Consider the following 11251-nt stretch of genomic DNA (forward strand, 5'->3'; position numbering starts at 1 on the left):
TTTCCTTTTCATAAATCAAAGTTGCATATAGTTATGCTATCATAAAAAAGGTATTAAACTGGTAAACGGGTTTTACTGGAGTTTATGCACCTCACTGAAGAATAACAAGACCGATATTTCAGGGCATTTATTTGGAAAAGTACACTTGCAGAGACTTTCTGTAGACTATGATAAATTTCAGATGCACAAACTTTACAATGGAAGCTCTGGTACTTTTGCCTGTTTGTGATACAAGCATTTTTATAAATGTCACAGTTATTGATACTGTAAATACATTTTTTTAAAACTTTCTTTACTGACAAAATAATTCCCATCCCAAAGCAGAAAGATTCTTAAAGTTACTTCAGAATTTACCATATCCTGGTTATAACCAATAGCTGAATAGGCTGTGTTTTTAAAATCATGTTTTTGTAAATCTGTTGGCATTGCGTTAAACTAATTATTGATTTCCTCTCTCTTAAACCATGTCACTGCCTTTCCTTTTCAGGCTACAGTCCTTCTACTCTTTCCTGTCCCAAGTTTTAGCACAACTTTTACCTCTAAATTACCACCTTCTTTGATTTTGTATTCTATTTTCAGTTTAAAAATCCCAAGTTTAGCTTTCATAATCCTGAGTGGTTCTGTGTCCTCTTTGGGGGAGACCTGCCTTTCTCTCTGGGTCAGGCTGTTTTGTCTAACTCCTCACAGGCTCTCCTTTCCTCTCTGTGCTATGGAGCTCCACTCTTGTGGACCTTGGAACCAGCTTCTACCTCAACAGGACTTGCCTTTCCCAGGAAAGCTGGACTCCAGATGCTTCTGTATAAGAGACTTCTAGTCCTCTGGTTGAACCTAACTTTTCTTGAGAATATCAGGTACTTATATATGCAGGCTTGAATAACCTTTTAGAGCCTTATCTTTTTCTTAAGTAATTTGCAAAACAACAATATCCTCTGAATGGGATTAATTCCCCTGCTTTGTATGATTTGGATAGTTAATTTAGAAATAATTTCAAATCGATTGAAAGAAAAACTTAAATGGATGATTTAAACACTCACATTAAAAAGGATCCTTGAAGAAATTGACTGCTTCTTCTCATGAAAGAAATATGTAAATATATCACATAGTTATAGATACTTGAGTAATGACATGTTTACAGATATCATTACGGATGACATTTACAGATAACTTGATTAATCTTAAGAAGTTAGGTATTGATCATAATAAGGAAATACTGTAAAACATGACGACTACAGTTATTAATGCTGTGTTGTATAACTGAAGTTTGCTAAGAGTAGAAGTGTTTCACACTCACAAAAAGAGATAAATATGTGAAGTGAGGAATGTGTTAATTAACTATATGCTTGGAACACTTTCACAATATATATGTATATCAAATCACCATAATGTGTACTTTAAATATCTTACAATTTTACTTGTCAATTATACTTCAATAAAGTTGAAAAAATTCAATAGGGAAATATTTAGAATTTCAACTAATTTCCTCTTCAAAGTAAACTATCTGTACTTGCTTCAAATAATTTACTACCTTTCCCAGAGACTCTTTTAATAGTATATTTTATTTCTGTACCTGTTACTTAGAAGTCAGAACAGGCTGATGGCATGATTATGCATATGCATTATGTAAAAACAACCCAAAGATAAAAATATTAAAGTATCAAGGAGAAAAACACATGTTAGAGACAACCAAGGTCATGAAATGTAAGATACGATAAATTCAAGAATTGTTTATTATATGTCAAAATAGTAAATTTCTGTGATAAAAGCTTCAGTAGGATTGTAAAGAATGCCCAAAGATTCCAAGAATTGGTAAAAAAAAAAAAAACTGTCAGAAAGCCAAAGTTTAGAGCAAAACAAGGCTAACAATTGCTGTCTCTAAACTGTAGCAATATTTAAAGAAGAGATATAAATATTTTAGCCAAGTCCTTTTTCTTTGGTTGTGGGATGCTAAAAGGCATTGTATAATAATTTGATTTCAGTAATTTATGTTTTTCCCAGTGATTACAGAAAAAGAGATTTCTACTATTCTAGAATGTCCTTAATAAAATTCCATATTTATAGGGAGAATATAAAAATTCATTTTAGAAAAGTCTTGAATTATTTAAAACAGACCCCAGAAGAGACAAGACACCAGATATCTTTTATAATCTCACAGCTGGTTTTGAAGGTTATCTTGATAGTAACGTCAACTTCTTCCAAAGATTCAGTCTTACAGCAAATTTACATGAACATGGATCATGCTTTTAGTTCATTTTAAGAGAACTCTTTAACCTCAGAAATTAATATGACCTAATTATAGGACAAGGAGCTGACACAGCAGGTGCAGTGAGTACAGATACATCTTGCCTAAAGCTTTAGAGGGTCCAGATATCTCAGATTTTCTGCTCAATTTAAATGTGGAAAGCTTGGGGGGATCGAAAGCACACAGAATAAGAAGGGATCCTCCTAAAAAAAAAAAGGTGGGGGCGGATTCTTGGTAGTGCATGTTTGTTTTATCCTTGTCTACCATAGGAAGGCAGCAGAGTAATACTCAGCTCCTCAACATCTGGTCTGGAGAGCAGCAGCAGCAGCATCACCTGGGAGCTCATTAAAAATGCACACTCTCTGCCTCCAACCCTGACCCATTCAATTAGTATTTACATTTCAGCAAGTTCCAGACTGATGCATCTGTGGAGTCCTGGGATCCTTGTACAGTGGAGCAGATTAACTGAGTTCAAGTGGCCTTTCCACTTCCTAGATGGGTAACATAGGCAAGTTACTTACATTTTCGTGCTGTTTTCCTTACGTGAAAATGGAGAAATTAATAGTGCCAGCCCCTTCGGGTTAGTGTGAAGACTAAAGAAGTTTTTCACGTAATAATACTCTTAGAGTGGACCTGAAATATAATAAATGTAGGAAAGTGTTTGATAATACTGTTGTTATTCCTGTTCAAATTGTGAGTATATGTTCTTTTATTTTAGGAAGAATAAAAGAGGACGTGGGATAGGGAGAGTTTGGAGGTTGGAAGGAAGTGAAAATGAAGGTGAAGAAGGGGTCTAGCCCACTTCCTGCTTCGTGGCTAGAGACCTGAACTGATTTGGAGCACTGATGTGTAATTTTGTATATCACTAGTTCAGGTGAGTAAGTAATTTCACCTCAGCTTCCTCCCTTATTGCCAAATATCCCAATTATCCCTAAATATTATCAATTAAGATGACAAAACCATATAAGATACAGTTTTGAAGAATAAAGGGGAACATCCATAAGTGTACCATCAAAACATCTGCTTTATTTTTATTGTTGTATGAAAAGTCAGAATAAGTTTTAATTTTCTTGATGCTGTGAGTGCTGGGAGCACTTCTTCACTACTTGACACCTGTGCTATCTGTATCAGAGTATTTATGTGCCAACATTATGAGTATTCCTTCTGAATGATCCCAAGCTCACTGGATGTAGTGAATTCTCTTCATAACCTTGTGTTCACAGTATGTTGATTTGTGGGTGAGATATCAATAGATCCTAATGTAAAGTTTAAGTTCATGGTAGGGTATTTATATTCTCATAGCTCTGCTTGAGCTATTTGGTTTTTTTGGATATTATTTCCTGAATTCTAGCATATCTAGTTATTTGTCTAACAATTAGTTTGAAAAACAATCCTAAACTTTTTCAGAAGTGCCATATATATATGTCAGTTCTGAGTATGTGGAGCTAAGTTTACAAAAGGAGTATTAAAGAATATAAAAATTTTTGACTTTTGTCTACTTGAGTTCTACATTTATTGATCTCAGTGTTCCAGGGACATATTAATGAGGTTTAATAGAGCAGAAGAATGGAGTAACATATTTGGATATAAATTCGGTGTTGTATATTCTCTCTCTTTTGTGCTGTTTTTTTAGTTTTGTTTTGCTTTTGTTTATTTAGGTTTTTTTGGTACCAACAAATTTTTATTGTTTCAAAATGTATTTCACTATGGGTATCAATTACATACACAAATATTTACATCATATCCATTTACAATTATAATTCATTTATAGTCTTATCCCAAAATTTATGTATTGCCATCATGAATAAAATGCTTCTATTTTTCATTAATAATGAATAAAAATAAGAAGAGTTATCCCCATGTGGATTTTCTTATGTGCAACTTGTTCAGGGAGAAAGTAAATGGGATTATAGTGAATCAAAACTATTTGAAAAATTGCGCAAGTCATTTGAGAAATGAAAGAGATGGCTGGGTTCATCCATCCTTACCAAGAAGTTAAACTGAGTTGAGTTCTATAATAAAATAAATTCAAATACTGTTTGCACCCACGAGTGCAGAGGGGAAAAAAACGTGATACGAGCATGCTTGAACAATTTGACCTATTCAACTTTAATAGGCTATTTAGAAAAATATGCATTAAAACAATAAAATAGTAAAAGCAAGAAGTGTGAAGATTCAAATTTAAAAGTTTAAAAAATGTTTGGAATACAAAAGGTTCTTTTTTTCTGGAATAAACAAAAGAAACATTTACTATAACTACTGAATGTGTCAAAAAATATGACTAGAAATATGAATGCACTTGCATATGATGTGATGTGAATCCAGCCTTCAGAGAAAATCACCAAGGGCTTTGACTTTGGAGTGCAGTGAAGGGTTTTTGGATTATTTGTGGATTTACATGAAGAGCTGTTTTGTTTTTGTTTTTGTTTTTTTCTCCTTTTGTTAAATACAGAGATAAGTTAAAATGAGATCTGAGGACTACTCAGAAATATATAGTAAACAATGTCATTCTGAAGATTCCTTATTCATGGCCACTTATTATAAGATGGCTATGTCTCCAAGTCAGTAGGACCATTTTTAAGGACAGTCACTGATGATAACATCTGTTAAGACATGTTTGTTACGTTACTTATAGATAATAATATCTCAACAAAGAACATCTTTTGGGTAGAAAACTGAACTATGAAGGCAAAGAATTTGTGAAAACTGACCATGAGTATTCGGAGATATTAGTGACCACTGCATGTTTTCATATAATGTGCTATTTCCTCCCGTTAAATTAATGGAACTATACATGGAAACAAGACACCTAAAATGGACAATAAAAACCTTTAAGATAAGAGTAGTTTGATTTGATGTGCCTAGAATTCTCATTAATGGCTGTATTGAATTGTAAAACTTGGTGTTTGTTTGTTTGTTTGTTTAACTTATGTCCTATGAGCTTAAAGCGTTAGGAAATTTGATATACTCATGAGTCAATAAATGTAAAGATAAAAAACTTGTTCAGTAACTAAAATTTCTACATACCCGATCATCTTGTACTGATTTCAGATCACAGGTACTTATATATTTAAAACATAATGTCTATTGGGATGCCTGGGTGGCTCACTTGGTTAAAGGTCTGCCTTCAGCTCGGGTCATGATCCCAGAACCCTGGGATCCAGCCTGGCATCAGGCTCCCTGCTCAGTGAGGAGCATATTTTTACTTCTCCCTCTGCCTGCTGCTCCCCCTGCTTATGCTTTCTCTCTCTCAAATAAATAAATAAAATTAAAAAAAAAAACAGAAGGGCTATTTGTTTCAAAATTATGTAATTATAACTAATTAATGACATTTAGTTAATATAAGATTTTTTGAAACTTTTTTTCTGTGTATTTGTATGATCACATTTTGAAGTTCACTTATGTACAGATTTTGTATGTAGGAACTCAGAAATTTATCCACAAATGAATTAGCACTTAGAGAAATTGCTTAAGGTTACTAAGAATATTTTTATTATTTCAGTCATTTAAGAATCTCTATTAATTTGATTACAAGATTCGGTCAGATTTGCTAACATTGGTTGTTACTGCAATATAACAAAAATATAAAAATAGCAAATACTAAAGAAAAATATTAAACTGCTGTAACTGCCTGTAACAAGTATTTTAGTAAAGTTATGAAGGAGGTAGAGAAGCATACTAACAAGTATCTGGGAATAGCGCATCTCAGAAAGCAAACACGTTTCATACATCCGGGGAAGGAGCTCGCCTTTCCTAATGCAGGAGCAGTATGTCTGGAATGGAGGCAGCAAAAACGTGGGTTGGAAGGAATGAGGCCAAAAATCTGAAGAGGGACTATGTCACTGAGGAAGGGCTTCTCCCGTGTGTAAAATGGGAGGTCAAGTGTTACACCTGGGCTTAATATTGAAGGCCATTTTGTCCCTGAGGAGAGAACAGGCTGTAAAGACAGAAAAGTAAGACAGAAAGACCAGTTTAGAAGACGTTGCCATAATCCAGGAGATGAGGACCAAGGGCCCTTAGTGGCTGAGGCAGAAGTGGTAAGACAGCATCAGATCCTAGATATAGTTTAAAAGCGGTACCAAGAAATTTTAGTGAAGGATTGAATGAGTTGAGTTCATCCTGTTGACAAAACAATGTTTTAATACTGCGAATCTACACATTTTACTTATTTATTTATTTTAATCTACTCATTTTAGATTCATTTTTCTTGACACGGATTTTCATGCAAACTATCTTTTACAGCTCTTCTGCTAAAATGACATGATCATTATGATTCAATAACTGAGAAAAACAGCATCAGTTCCACGTGACTCTGAAATAAGAAATGTGACAATTATCCACAGCAGGGTTATAACAATAAGCAGAAGAAAATTAGACAAAATAAATTGAAATCTGGTACATATGGAGTATAACTTTAAAACTAATTATTGTTATTAAGGCACCTAATTTTCTATACTTTCACTTTCTCTAGCTGCTCTAGTTAATTTTACTGTACATTCTATTTTAGCCCTTCACTAGGGTCCCTCCATATTCCTTCTGGGAAAGATATAAAGATATTTATTTCTTGAATTTCCTTACTTAATGAGTTTTCTCTTTTTTATGGGTTATACCTGTTTTGCCTATCAGATAAATCTGTTTTAAAATATCTCTTGCATCCTTTTCTCTCACAAAATTGTCCATAGAGCACCATTTATTTATTTAACTATTTGAAAACACTTTAGTATTGAGGTTGTTATATTTGATATTTAGGAAATCTGTGCAATGTTGTATGTTAAACGTTATACAATATTTCCTAATAGATCTAATTGGATAGAATTCCTCCCTCATCAATTTAATGATTTTATAATATCTAGTGCCAGAAATTTAATTTTCTGTTGCCACTTGATTAAGATCAAAGGCAGGGCAAAAGTGGACAAATAATAGTATCTTGTGAAAGAAATATGTCTGACAAGATTACTAAAATATCATGCCATGCTGATGTCAAACCATTCTGCTGTTCTTCACAGAGAGCATTTCTGAGTTTTCTAAAGCTAAATATTGATCCACTCAGAGAAACTCAGAGTGTCTCAATTGCCTCAGTAGTTACCCCAGGCCCTTCAACATCTCCACAGTACTTGTACCCACCAAATCTCTTATCTGTGGGCCTCCTTGTCTGCTTCACATAAACAGCTTCTGAATTCCCTTTGGCTTGTATGGACCTTATTATAACGTTTTCACTAAATGGTTTTTAAAAGGTCAGAGGAAGGTTACTGAGAGAGGGTTGTAAGGTAGTAAAGTACTTTATATCACATACAAGAAAGATCTTATCACAGGCTGACATTTTTGGACATTCCTAGCTGTCAGCTGACTCTTGTGAGTTTTCCTTCATTAATGCTTACTTCTAAACAATAGGAAATACTTTGTGGGGTCACATGATCCTGAGTAGCCTCCCAGAGAATCCAGGAAAGAGAGCAGGTAGGGTCCCCACATGAACACGTTATATATTCAATATTTTTTTTAAATGTATGAGAAAGGAAGTTTTACTATTTATCACCAAAAGCTTATTATAACACATAAATAGTCTGAACTTACAAAAAGAAATGTTGACACTTGGAAAAGTGTAATTAACCATGTAAATCCTAAAACTCATACAACAATTTCAAACCAAGAAAGAAGTGAGAGGTGCTGACAGTCTCCTTTGGGGCCAGAGCATCTTTTGAATACAAGTATTCGGCCAATCTCTACAGGTGGATTTATTTCTGCCACATGATTTCAAACAATCAAAATTCCACAGAAAATATACCCACAAGCAAAACCTTTTTTTTTCCTTATAGTCACCAGTGTCACAATAACTAAGGCTGCATTTCAAGAGTATGTGTGTGCGTGAAATCATTGCAGACCTTGTCTAAAAACGTTTTAAGAACTACATTTCAAATTATGCTGTTTTCATCAAACTTGGTGGGCTAAAAAATACAGAGTTTATTTAGGTTTATTTATCTGTCTTGTAATGCTCACATTTGTTTGTCTCTCCCTAATTGGACATCCTCTCTGCTTCTGCACTTCTTAGTCAATACAGCATCAGTAGAAGCCAAGTGACTAAATCACGTGCTGATATGTCTCGATGCATAAAAGAACCATAACCTGCTTTGTGGTAATGCAGGTCATTTGATTTCCTCAAAGATCAATATATGTGGAAAAGGGGAGCAAGATAATGGAGAACAGAAATGGAAAAAGGTGAAGAGAACTGGAGGAGAAGGAAAAGGAAATAAAATGAGGAGTTGTTGGGGGAAGAATCACTGATTTAAGGCTAAGAGGAAATGTGTACATCTGTATCTAATATCTGGACCACTTTTCAATAAACTATAGACTTTTCAGACTAAGTACATAACCCAGGAGAAATTTAGGGAGGCATCAAAGACAAAAATAATTTCTTTACAATGCTACTGAATCTGGAGTTGGAATTCTAGGCTGGTAGTCAACATTATGGCTGGATTGATATTGTTAATCTTGAAAAATGTGTGGTTCTAATTTTTGTCTTTGGAATCACAAATAATCACTTTCTTTAAAGAGGTATTGCATTTTAAAATCACCTAGATCAATAAAAGGCATTCAGAAATATGCAATTCCTTGATTTTGATTCTACTTGGCTTCCATGGGTTCGTAATCAGGATTCTGTTATGACCACAAAGCTTCGGAACAGAAGTATATGATTGTCTATGAATCTGCTCACTTTACCCTCACTATCTTATCTCTATTATCAGCAAAGACAAAACAGGCATTTACTGCTTTGCCACCACTTCAATTTTACTAAACTTACTTTGGGAAAATCTACCCTGGAAAGGCATTGTGCAGAATTACTGTGGGAAAAGAAAAAATCTTATTTCCTGTTCTTTCTGGACTGTACCAAAAGCATCTGAAAATTCGCAAGACTTCAGTATTACTGTAGGAAGCTCAAATTGCTTTGATTTAAAATGTCATCATCGGGCACCTATCTGGCTCAGTTGGTTAAACAACTGCCTTTGTCTCAGGTCATGATCCTGGAGTCCTGGGATCTAGTCCCACATCAGGGTCCCAGCTCCACGGGGAGTCTGCTTCTACTTCTGACCTTCTCCCCTCTCATGCTCTATCTCACTGTCTCTCTCTCTCAAATAAATAAATAAAATATTAAAAAAAATAAAATGTCATCATCAAGAAAAAAATTTAGAATTCATAATCCATGGAGCCTATGCACATACAAGCTAATCACATTCAGAACTTTTGAGGTCAAGATTCATATCTGAGTCTGAATCAATATTAATATTCCTTCTCGGCACTGGGTAGATGAAAAATGTTTTCTACAAAAGGAAGAGCTTCTATTACTTTTATTAAACAGTGGTTAGTTGGCTGCACTTTCCTTGGATTTAAAAAAGATAGTGTAGAAATGGCTGTGCTTATAGTTTCATAGTTTGCAAGAAGTGCTTTTGAGAAATGATATTTTAACTTTATAGGATTTTATGACTTAACAATAACAGTATTTTCACTCACTTCAATATGCTTTTTCCTTAGAAATCTAACAGTGTTAAAGTATACTATCTCATGGGTCTTCATAACAATCCCATTATGTCTGAATAGATTCCTATTTGATAAATCTTTGAAAAACCTGCTTCGGATGAAACATCCTTATTGTTCTCCCAAGCATAGATTAATTCAATCCTCAACCAATGTCTTCTATGAGAATGGGAGCACATGAATCACTTTTTTCTAAATCTAGGTTCAGAGATAGAGCTTCCTTCTTAACTCATATGGATTTTCCCTCCCAAGAAATAATCATCACAGGGTCCTATGGCAGCCAGGGTAAATTGTACAGGGAATAGTCCTGCCAGTTTCACCATACTCTTCCCCAATTCATTCATCAGCTTTTCTAACTTCTTTAAAGAGTGCACTGTTTTGCCAATAAAAGATGAGAAGGGGAGAAATGTCAGAGAATTATCTTTCTTCCATTCTCTGGAGCTAAAGATAATTTTTAGCTGAGATAATTTTAGGAATATTTAAACCATTTCAGTGCATAGAAAAAAAAATCCAAGAAGCATTTAGAAGAATCACACACATCTTATTATGCATCAGGCAATATACTGTATTAGTTTCATTGTTTAGGAAAAGCCTCTCTAGTTGCATCTTATGGGAGAGTAAGTAGTTATTTCCATTGTATTTCCATTGCCTGAATGTTCACAGCTGTCACAACCATCACCCTGTTGCATATAAAATAGCTAGTCCTTGTAAGACTCATTTGGCTTAGCAGTCACTTTCTCTATAAAGTGTGTTAATATTAAGACTATTTCACCAATTAGTGAAGTCCAGGCAGTTGAGTCTTTGTTTCACAAACTAGTCCAGTTCAAATGTCACATGTAAGAGATTTATTTTTTTTTTAAACATAAAGTGAAATTTTATTTTTTACCCTATCTAAACAAGTAATCTTAAGGATAACAAAATAATGGTAGATTTTATAATTATTAGGAACTTGTGGCAATAAACATTGGATTCTTCTTTTAGATTTTTAAAGTTATTGTTTTAAATTCAGGGAAAACGAAACAAAACAAAAACAAAAAAAGGTAATTTTTAGTCTCTTGGTAAAAATTGGATTATTCATTAGCCAAATGGCCTTACCTGCCAAAGATTCTTGTGTCCTCATTTGTTTTTCCTGCCACTTCACCCTCAGGAAAGGTTTACAGCAAAAGGAAAAAGGAGGCCTTTGAGGGTTTTTCTACTGTATTGCTTATGGCAGAATTTTAGCCATAGTTAGTTTTTGTTCCCATGGCTTATAGTTCTACCTCTTGACCTAGTTTTCCAGTTTTCATTCGGCCCCATAATAACAGAATTGCTCAAAGTAAGACAGTATCTTTTTGATTGATTCATTAATGCAACCCTTTTATTTCTCACAACTGCCGTCTGTATCTCAAACCTCAGTATAGGTCCCCTACACGGTAGAAACGGTCTTCATTATCCTAAAGTATGTCATTTGGAAAAACATACTTGGGAATTACACCAGACAGGCTT

Source organism: Mustela erminea, chromosome 4 (assembly GCF_009829155.1).
Source record: "Mustela erminea isolate mMusErm1 chromosome 4, mMusErm1.Pri, whole genome shotgun sequence".
In the NCBI taxonomy this organism is placed as follows: domain Eukaryota; kingdom Metazoa; phylum Chordata; class Mammalia; order Carnivora; family Mustelidae; genus Mustela; species Mustela erminea.